Source organism: Spermophilus citellus (genome assembly GCF_964194105.1).
Source record: "Spermophilus citellus genome assembly, chromosome: 11".
NCBI classification, from domain to species: domain Eukaryota; kingdom Metazoa; phylum Chordata; class Mammalia; order Rodentia; family Sciuridae; genus Spermophilus; species Spermophilus citellus.
Window position 1 is genome coordinate 6,180,817 of NC_138192.1, and position 12,050 is coordinate 6,192,866.

The following is a 12,050-nucleotide window of genomic DNA, read 5'->3' on the forward strand; positions in this document are numbered from 1 at the left end:
AGCCTGGCAACCCCTTTCCATGAAAGTGTTTCTCGCCAGTCACTGCTTAGGGTTACATCAAGAGGAAACAAATCATAGTGATAGAACGTGAAACTACTTTATTGTGTCAAGTTTCAAGAAGCTAGCACAAACCGTGTTGGATTTAGAGTTCCAAATACATCTATCCATATAGGAGAAAACAGAGTGAAACCTAAAAATTCAAACTGTTATTGGAAAAGAACGCTTCAACATAGAAGAACGAAATTTGGGGAACCAAGTCGCCTTAGTGTACTGATCATTACCTGAAAGTATCATCCAGTTTGGGTGAAAAAATATTTGCTGAGATTTCTGGAGATTCGTAATTTTGGGAAGCCTGGCAACCCCTTTCCATGAAAGTGTTTCTCGCCAGTCACTGCTTAGGGTTACATCAAGAGGAAACAAATCATAGTGATAGAACGTGAAACTACTTTATTCTGTCAAGTTTCAAGAAGCTAGCACAAACCGTGTTGGATTTAGAGTTCCAAATACATCTATCAATATAGGAGAAAACAGAGTGAAACCTAAAAATTCAAACTGTTACTGGAAACGTACGCTTCAACATAGAAGAACGAAATTTGGGGAACCAAGTCGCCTTAGTGTACTGATCATTACCTGAAAGTATCATCCAGTTTGGGTGAAAAAATATTTGCTGAGATTTCTGGAGATTCGTAATTTTGGGAAGCCTGGCAACCACTTTCCATGAAAGTGTTTCTCGCCAGTCACTGCTTAGGGCTACATCAAGAGGAAACAAAACATAGAGATAGAACGTGAAACTACTTTATTGTGTCAAGTTTCAAGAAGCTAGCACAAAACGTGTTGGATTTAGACTTCCAAATACATCTATCAATATAGGAGAAAACAGAGTGAAACCTAAAAATTCAAACTGTTACTGGAAACGAACGCTTCATCATAGAAGAACGAAATTTGGGGAACCAAGTCGCCTTAGTGTACTGATCATTACCTGAAAGTATCATCCAGTTTGGGTGAAAAAATATTTGCTGAGATTTCTGGAGATTCGTAATTTTGGGAAGCTTGGCAACCCCTTTCCATGAAAGTGTTTCTCGCCAGTCACTGCTTAGGGCTACATCAAGAGGAATCAAAACATAGAGATAGAATGTGAAACTACTTTGTTGTGTCAAGTTTCAAGAAGCTACCACAAACCGTGTTGGATTTAGAGTTCCAAATACATCTATCAATATAGGAGAAAACAGAGTGAAACCTAAAAATTCAAACTGTTACTGGAAACGAACGCTTCAACATAGAAGAAGGAAATTTGGGGAACCAAGTCACCTTAGTGTACTGATCATTACCTGAAAGTATCATCCAGTTTGGGTGAAAAAATATTTGCTGAGATTTCTGGAGATTGGTAATTTTGGGAAGCCTGGCAACCCCTTTCCATGAAAGTGTTTCTCGCCAGTCACTGCTTAGGGCTACATCAAGAGGAAACAAAACATAGAGATAGAACGTGAAACTACTTTATTGTGTCAAGTTTCAAGAAGCTAGCACAAACCGTGTTGGATTTAGAGTTCCAAATACATCTATCAATATAGGAGAAAACAGAGTGAAACCTAAAAATTCAAAGAGTTACTGGAAACGAACGCTTCAACATAGAAGAACGAAATTTGGGGAACCAAGTCGCCTTAGTGTACTGATCATTACCTGAAAGTATCATCCAGTTTGGGTGAAAAAATATTTGCTGAGATTTCTGGAGATTCGTAATTTTGGGAAGCCTGGCAACCCCTTTCCATGAAAGTGTTTCTCGCCAGTCACTGCTTAGGGCTACATCAAGAGGTATCAAAACTTAGAGATAGAACGTGAAACTACTTTATTGTGTCAAGTTTCAAGAAGCTAGCACAAACCGTGTTGGATTTAGAGTTCCAAATACATCTATCAATATAGGAGAAAACAGAGTGAAACCTAAAAATTCAAACTGTTACTGGAAACGAACGCTTCAACATAGAAGAACGAAATTTGGGGAACCAAGTCGCCTTAGTGTACTGATCATTACCTGAAAGTATCATCCAGTTTGGGTGAAAAAATATTTGCTGAGATTTCTGGAGATTCGTAATTTTGGGAAGCCTGGCAACCCCTTTCCATGAAAGTGTTTCTCGCCAGTCACTGATTCGGGCTACATCAAGAGGAATCAAAACTTAGAGATAGAACGTGAAACTACTTTATTGTGTCAAGTTTCAAGAAGCTAGCACAAACCATGTTGGATTTAGAGTTCCAAATACATCTATCAATATAGGAGAAAACAGAGTGAAACCTAAAAATTCAAACTGTTACTGGAAACGTACGCTTCAACATAGAAGAACGAAATTTGGGGAACCAAGTCGCCTTAGTGTACTGATCATTACCTGAAAGTATCATCCAGTTTGGGTGAAAAAATATTTGCTGAGATTTCTGGAGATTCGTAATTTTGGGAAGCCTGGCAACCCCTTTCCATGAAAGTGTTTCTCGCCAGTCACTGATTCGGGCTACATCAAGAGGAATCAAAACTTAGAGATAGAACGTGAAACTACTTTATTGTGTCAAGTTTCAAGAAGCTAGCACAAACCATGTTGGATTTAGAGTTCCAAATACATCTATCAATATAGGAGAAAACAGAGTGAAACCTAAAAATTCAAACTGTTACTGGAAACGTACGCTTCAACATAGAAGAACGAAATTTGGGGAACCAAGTCGCCTTAGTGTACTGATCATTACCTGAAAGTATCATCCAGTTTGGGTGAAAAAATATTTGCTGAGATTTCTGGAGATTCGTAATTTTGGGAAGCCTGGCAACCACTTTCCATGAAAGTGTTTCTCGCCAGTCACTGATTAGGGCTACATCAAGAGGAAACAAAACATAGAGATAGAACTTGAAACTACTTTATTGTGTCAAGTTTCAAGAAGCTAGCACAAACCGTGTTGGATTTAGACTTCCAAATACATCTATCAATATAGGAGAAAACAGAGTGAAACCTAAAAATTCAAACTGTTACTGGAAACGAACGCTTCATCATAGAAGAACGAAATTTGGGGAACCAAGTCGCCTTAGTGTACTGATCATTACCTGAAAGTATCATCCAGTTTGGGTGAAAAAATATTTGCTGAGATTTCTGGAGATTCGTAATTTTGGGAAGCTTGGCAACCCCTTTCCATGAAAGTGTTTCTCGCCAGTCACTGCTTAGGGCTGCATCAAGAGGAATCAAAACATAGAGATAGAATGTGAAACTACTTTATTGTGTCAAGTTTCAAGAAGCTACCACAAACCGTGTTGGATTTAGAGTTCCAAATACATCTATCAATATAGGAGAAAACAGAGTGAAACCTAAAAATTCAAACTGTTACTGGAAACGAACGCTTCAACATAGAAGAAGGAAATTTGGGGAACCAAGTCACCTTAGTGTACTGATCATTACCTGAAAGTATCATCCAGTTTGGGTGAAAAAATATTTGCTGAGATTTCTGGAGATTCGTAATTTTGGGAAGCCTGGCAACCCCTTTCCATGAAAGTGTTTCTCGCCACTCACTGCTTAGGGCTACATCAAGAGGAAACAAAACATAGAGATAGAATGTGAAACTACTTTATTGTGTCAAGTTTCAAGAAGCTATCACAAACCGTGTTGGATTTAGAGTTCCAAATACATCTATCAATATAGGAGAAAACAGAGTGAAACCTAAAAATTCAAAGAGTTACTGGAAACGAACGCTTCAACATAGAAGAACGAAATTTGGGGAACCAAGTCGCCTTAGTGTACTGATCATTACCTGAAAGTATCATCCAGTTTGGGTGAAAAAATATTTGCTGAGATTTCTGGAGATTCGTAATTTTGGGAAGCCTGGCAACCCCTTTCCATGAAAGTGTTTCTCGCCAGTCACTGCTTAGGGCTACATAAAGAGGAATCAAAACTTAGAGATAGAACGTGAAACTACTTTATTGTGTCAAGTTTCAAGAAGCTAGCACAAACCGTGTTGGATTTAGAGTTCCAAATACATCTATCAATATAGGAGAAAACAGAGTGAAACCTAAAAATTCAAACTGTTACTGGAAACGAACGCTTCAACATAGAAGAACGAAATTTGGGGAACCAAGTCGCCTTAGTGTACTGATCATTACCTGAAAGTATCATCCAGTTTGGGTGAAAAAATATTTGCTGAGATTTCTTTAGATTCGTAATTTTGGGAAGCCTAGCAACCACTTTCCATGAAAGTGTTTCTCGCCAGTCACTGCTTAGGGCTACATCAAGAGGAAACAAAACATAGAGATAGAACGTGAAACTACTTTATTGTGTCAAGTTTCAAGAAGCTAGCACAAACCGTGTTGGATTTAGAGTTCCAAATACATCTATCAATATAGGAGAAAACAGAGTGAAACCTAAAAATTCAAAGAGTTACTGGAAACGAACGCTTCAACATAGAAGAACGAAATTTGGGGAACCAAGTCGCCTTAGTGTACTGATCATTACCTGAAAGTATCATCCAGTTTGGGTGAAAAAATATTTGCTGAGATTTCTGGAGATTCGTAATTTTGGGAAGCCTGGCAACCCCTTTCCATGAAAGTGTTTCTCGCCAGTCACTGCTTAGGGCTACATCAAGAGGAATCAAAACTTAGAGATAGAACGTGAAACTACTTTATTGTGTCAAGTTTCAAGAAGCTACCACACACCGTGTTGGATTTAGAGTTCCAAATACATCTATCAATATAGGAGAAAACAGAGTGAAACCTAAAAATTCAAACTGTTATTGGAAACGAACGCTTCAACATAGAAGAACGAAATTTGGGGAACCAAGTCGCCTTACTGTACTGATCATTACCTGAAAGTATCATCCAGTTTGGGTGAAAAAATATTTGCTGAGATTTCTGGAGATTCGTAATTTTGGGAAACATGGCAACCCATTTCCATGAAAGTGTTTCTCGCCAGTCACTGCTTAGGGCTACATCAAGAGGAATCAAAACATAGAGATAGAACGTGAAACTACTTTATTGTGTCAAGTTTCAAGAAGCTAGCACAAACCGTGTTGGATTTAGAGTTCCAAATACATCTATCAATATAGGAGAAAACAGAGTGAAACCTAAAAATTCAAACTGTTACTGGAAACGAACGCTTCAACATAGAAGAACGAAATTTGGGGAACCAAGTCGCCTTCGTGTACCGATCGTTACCTGCAAGTTTCATTCAGTTTGGCTGAAAAAATACTTGCTGAGATTTCTGGAGATTCGTAATTTTGGGAAGCCTGGCAACCCATTTCCATGAAAGTGTTTCTCGCCAGTCACTGCTTAGGGCTACATCAAGAGGAAACAAAACATAGAGATATAACGTGAAACTACTTTATTGTGTCAAGTTTCAAGAAGCTAGCACAAACCGTGTTGGATTTAGAGTTCCAAATACATCTATCCATATAGGAGAAAACAGAGTGAAACCTAAAAATTCAAAGTGTTACTGGAAACGAACGCATCAACATAGAAGAACGAAATTTGGGGAACCAAGTCGCCTTCGTGTACTGATCATTACCTGAAAGTATCATCGTGTTTGGGTGAAAAAATATTTGCTGAGATTTCTGGAGATTCGTAATTTTGGGAAGCCTGGCAACCCCTTTCCATGAAAGTGTTTCTCGCCAGTCACTGCTTAGGGCTACATCAAGAGGCATCAAAACATAGAGATAGAACGTGAAACTACTTTATTGTGTCAAGTTTCAAGAAGATAGCACAAACCGTGTTGGATTTAGAGTTCCAAATACATCAATCAATATAGGAGAAAACAGAGTGAAACCTAAAAATTCAAACTGTTACTGGAAACGAACGCTTCAACATAGAAGAACGAAATTTGGGGAACCAAGTCGCCTTCGTGTACCGATCATTACCTGAAAGTATCATCCAGTTTGGGTGAAAAAATATTTGCTGAGATTTATGGAGATTCGTAATTTTGGGAAGCCTGGCAACCACTTTCCATGAAAGTGTTTCTCGCCAGTCACTGCTTAGGGCTACATCAAGAGGAAACAAAACATAAAGATAGAACGTGAAACTACTTTATTGTGTCAAGTTTCAAGAAGCTAGCACAAACCGTGTTGGATTTAGAGTTCCAAATACATCTATCAATATAGGAGAAAAAGAGTGAAACCTAAAAATTCAAACTGTTACTGGAAACGAATGCTTCAACATAGAAGAGCGAAATTTGGGGAACCAAGTCGCCTTAGTGTACTGATCATTACCTGAAAGTATCATCCAGTTTGGGTGAAAAAATATTTGCTGAGATTTCTGGAGATTCGTAATTTTGGGAAGCCTGGCAACCCCTTTCCATGAAAGTGTTTCTCGCCAGTCACTGCTTAGGGCTACATCAAGAGGAAACAAAACATAGAGATCGAACGTGAAACTATTTTATTGTTTCAAGTTTCAAGAAGCTAGGACAAACCGTGTTGGATTTAGACTTCCAAATACATCTATCAATATAGGAGAAAACAGAGTGAAACCTAAAAATTCAAACTGTTACTAGAAACGAATGCTTCAACATAGAAGAACGAAATTTGGGGAACCAAGTCGCCTTAGTGTACTGATCGTTACCTGAAAGTATCATCCAGTTTGGGTGAAAAAATATTTGCTGAGATTTCTGGAGATTTGTAATTTTGGGTAGCCTGGCAACCCTTTTCCATGAAAGTGTTTCTCGCCAGTCACTGCTTCGGGCTACATCAAGAGGAATCACAACATAGAGATCGAACGTGAAACTACTTTATTGTTTCAAGTTTCAAGAAGCTAGCACAAACCGTGTTGGATTTAGAGTTCCAAATACATCTATCAATATAGGAGAAAACAGAGTGAAACCTATAAATTCAAACTGTTACTGGAAAAGAACGCTTCAACATAGAAGAACGAAATTTGGGGAACCAAGTCGCCTTAGTGTACTGATCATTACCTGAAAGTATCATCCAGTTTGGGTGAAAAAATATTTGCTGAGATTTCTGGAGATTCGTAATTTTGGGAAGCCTGGCAACCCCTTTCCATGAAAGTGTTTCTCGCCAGTCACTGCTTAGGGTTACATCAAGAGGAAACAAATCATAGTGATAGAACGTGAAACTACTTTATTGTGTCAAGTTTCAAGAAGCTAGCACAAACCGTGTTGGATTTAGAGTTCCAAATACATCTATCAATATAGGAGAAAACAGAGTGAAACCTAAAAATTCAAACTGTTACTGGAAACGAACGCTTCAACATAGAAGAAAGAAATTTGGGGAACCAAGTCGCCTTAGTGTACTGATCATTACCTGAAAGTATCATCCTGTTTCGGTGAAAAAATATTTGCTGAGATTTCTGGAGATTCGTAATTTTGGGAAGCCTGGCAACCCCTTTCCATGAAAGTGTTTCTCGCCAGTCACTTCTTACGGCTACATCAAGAGGAAAGAAAACATAGTGATAGAACTTGAAACTACTTTATTGTGTCAAGTTTCAAGAAGCTAGCACAAACCGTGTTGGATTTAGAGTTCCAAATACATCTATCAATATAGGAGAAAACAGAGTGAAACCTATAAATTCAAACTGTTACTGGAAAAGAACGCTTCAACATAGAAGAACGAAATTTGGGGAACCAAGTCGCCTTAGTGTACTGATCATTACCTGAAAGTATCATCCAGTTTGGGTGAAAAAATATTTGCTGAGATTTCTGGAGATTCGTAATTTTGGGAAGCCTGGCAACCCCTTTCCATGAAAGTGTTTCTCGCCAGTCACTGCTTAGGGTTACATCAAGAGGAAACAAATCATAGTGATAGAACCTGAAACTACTTTATTGTGTCAGGTTTCAAGAAGCTAGCACAAACCGTGTTGGATTTAGAGTTCCAAATACATCTATCAATATAGGAGAAAACAGAGTGAAACCTATAAATTCAAACTGTTACTGGAAAAGAACGCTTCAACATAGAAGAACGAAATTTGGGGAACCAAGTCGCCTTAGTGTACTGATCATTACCTGAAAGTATCATCCAGTTTGGGTGAAAAAATATTTGCTGAGATTTCTGGAGATTCGTAATTTTGGGAAGCCTGGCAACCCCTTTCCATGAAAGTGTTTCTCGCCAGTCACTGCTTAGGGTTACATCAAGAGGAAACAAATCATAGTGATAGAACGTGAAACTACTTTATTGTGTCAGGTTTCAAGAAGCTAGCACAAACCGTGTTGGATTTAGAGTTCCAAATACATCTATCAATATAGGAGAAAACAGAGTGAAACCTAAAAATTCAAACTGTTACTGGAAACGAACGTTTCAACATAGAAGAACGAAATTTGGGGAACCAAGTCGCCTTACTGTACTGATCATTACCTGAAAGTATCATCCAGTTTGGGTGAAAAAATATTTGCTGAGATTTCTGGAGATTCGTAATTTTCGGAAGCCTGGCAACCCCTTTCCATGAAAGTGTTTCTCACCAGTCACTGATTCGGGCTACATCAAGAGGAATCAAAACTTAGAGATAGAACGTGAAACTACTTTATTGTGTCAAGTTTCAAGAAGCTAGCACAAACCGTGTTGGATTTAGAGTTCCAAATACATCTATCAATATAGGAGAAAACAGAGTGAAACCTAAAAATTCAAAGTGTTACTGGAAACATACGCTTCAACATAGAAGAACGAAATTTGGGGAACCAAGTCGCCTTAGTGTACTGATCATTACCTGAAAGTATCATCCAGTTTGGGTGAAAAAATATTTGCTGAGATTTCTGGAGATTCGTAATTTTGGGAAGCCTGGCAACCACTTTCCATGAAAGTGTTTCTCGCCAGTCACTGCTTAGGGCTACATCAAGAGGAAACAAAACATAGAGATAGAACGTGAAACTACTTTATTGTGTCAAGTTTCAAGAAGCTAGCACAAACCGTGTTGGATTTAGACTTCCAAATACATCTATCAATATAGGAGAAAACAGAGTGAAACATAAAAATTCAAACTGTTACTGGAAACGAACGCTTCATCATAGAAGAACGAAATCTGGGGAACCAAGTCGCCTTAGTGTACTGATCATTACCTGAAAGTATCATCCAGTTTGGGTGAAAAAATATTTGCTGAGATTTCTGGAGATTCGTAATTTTGGGAAGCTTGGCAACCCTTTTCCATGAAAGTGTTTCTCGCCAGTCACTGCTTAGGGCTACATCAAGAGGAATCAAAACATAGAGATAGAATGTGAATCTACTTTATTGTGTCAAGTTTCAAGAAGCTACCACAAACCGTGTTGGATTTAGAGTTCCAAATACATCTATCAATATAGGAGAAAACAGAGTGAAACCTAAAAAGTCAAACTGTTACTGGAAACGAACGCTTCAACATAGAAGAAGGAAATTTGGGGAACCAAGTCACCTTAGTGTACTGATCATTACCTGAAAGTATCATCCAGTTTGGGTGAAAAAATATTTGCTGAGATTTCTGGAGATTCGTAATTTTGGGAAGCCTGGCAACCCCTTTCCATGAAAGTGTTTCTCGCCAGTCACTGCTTAGGGCTACATCAAGAGGAAACAAAACATAGAGATAGAACGTGAAACTACTTTATTGTGTCAAGTTTCAAGAAGCTAGCACAAACCGTGTTGGATTTAGAGTTCCAAATACATCTATCAATATAGGAGAAAACAGAGTGAAACCTAAAAATTCAAAGAGTTACTGGAAACGAACGCTTCAACATAGAAGAACGAAATTTGGGGAACCAAGTCGCCTTAGTGTACTGATCATTACCTGAAAGTATCATCCAGTTTGGGTGAAAAAATATTTGCTGAGAGTTCTGGAGATTCGTAATTTTGGGAAGCCTGGTAACCCCTTTCCATGAAAGTGTTTCTCGCCAGTCACTGCTTAGGGCTACATCAAGAGGAATCAAAACTTAGAGATAGAACGTGAAACTACTTTATTGTGTCAAGTTTCAAGAAGCTAGCACAAACCCTGTTGTATTTAGAGTTCCAAATACATCTATCAATATAGGAGAAAACAGAGTGAAACCTTAAAATTCAAAGAGTTACTGGAAACGAACGCTTCAACATAGAAGAACGAAATTTGGGGAACCAAGTCGCCTTAGTGTACTGATCATTACCTGAAAGTATCATCCAGTTTGGGTGAAAAAATATTTGCTGAGATTTCTGGAGATTCGTAATTTTGGGAAGCCTGGCAACCCCTTTCCATGAAAGTGTTTCTTGCCAGTCACTGCTTAGGGCTACATCAAGAGGAATCAAAACAAAGAGATAGAACGTGAAACTACTTTATTGTGTCAAGTTTCAAGAAGCTGGCACAAACCGTGTTGGATTTAGAGTTCCAAATACATCTATCAATATAGGAGAAAACAGAGTGAAACCTAAAAATTCAAAGAGTTACTGGAAACGAACGCTTCAACATAGAAGAACGAAATTTGGGGAACCAAGTCGCCTTAGTGTACTGATCATTACCTGAAAGTATCATCCAGTTTGGGTGAAAAAATATTTGCTGAGATTTCTGGAGATTCGTAATTTTGGGAAGCCTGGCAACCCCTTTCCATGAAAGTGTTTCTCGCCAGTCACTGCTTAGGGCTACATCAAGAGGAATCAAAACTTAGAGATAGAACGTGAAACTACTTTATTGTGTCAAGTTTCAAGAAGCTAGCACAAACCGTGTTGGATTTAGAGTTCCAAATACATCTATCAATATAGGAGAAAACAGAGTGAAACCTAAAAATTCAAACTGTTACTGGAAACGAACGCTTCAACATAGAAGAATGAAATTTGGGGAACCAAGTCGTCTTAGTGTACTGATAATTACCTGAAAGTATCATCCAGTTTGGGTTAAAAAATATTTGCTGAGATTTCTGGAGATTCGTAATTTTGGGAAGCCTGGCAACCCCTTTCCATGAAAGTGTTTCTCGCCAGACACTGCTTAGGACTACATCAAGAGGAAACAGAACATACAGATAGAACGTGAAACTACTTTATTGTGTCAAGTTTCAAGAAGCTGGCACAAACCGTGTTGGATTTAGAGTTCCAAATACATCTATCAATATAGGAGAAAACAGAGTGAAACCTAAAAATTCAAACTGTTATTGGAAACGAACGCTTCAACATAGAAGAACGAAATTTGGGGAACCAAGTCGCCTTACTGTACTGATCATTACCTGAAAGTATCATCCAGTTTGGGTGAAAAAATATTTGCTGAGATTTCTAAGGATTCGTAATTTTGGGAAGCCTGGTAACCCCTTTCCATGAAAGTGTTTCTCGCCAGTCACTGCTTAGGGCTACATCAAGAGGAAACAAAACATAGAGATAGAACGTGAAACTACTTTATTGTGTCAAGTTTCAAGAAGCTAGCACAAACCCTGTTGTATTTAGAGTTCCAAATACATCTATCAATATAGGAGAAAACAGAGTGAAACCTTAAAATTCAAAGAGTTACTGGAAACGAACGCTTCAACATAGAAGAACGAAATTTGGGGAACCAAGTCGCCTTAGTGTACTGATCATTACCTGAAAGTATCATCCAGTTTGGGTGAAAAAATATTTGCTGAGATTTCTGGAGATTCGTAATTTTGGGAAGCCTGGCAACCCCTTTCCATGAAAGTGTTTCTCGCCAGTCACTGCTTAGGGCTACATCAAGAGGAATCAAAACATAGAGATAGAACGTGAAACTACTTTATTGTGTCAAGCTTCAGGAAGCTAGCACAAACCGTGTTGGATTTAGAGTTCCAAATACATCTATCAATATAGGAGAAAACAGAGTGAAACCTAAAAATTCAAACTGTTACTGGAAACGAACGCTTCAACATAGAAGAACGAAATTTGGGGAACCAAGTCGCCTTCGTGTACCGATCATTACCTGAAAGTATCATCCAGTTTGGGTGAAAAAATATTTGCTGAGATTTCTGGAGATTCGTAATTTTGGGAAGCCTGGCAACCACTTTCCATGAAAGTGTTTCTCGCCAGTCACTGCTTAGGGCTACATCAAGAGGAAACAAAACATAAAGATAGAACGTGAAACTACTTTATTGTGTCAAGTTTCAAGAAGCTAGCACAAACCGTGTTGGATTTAGAGTTCCAAATACATCTGTCAATATAGGAGAAAAAAGAGT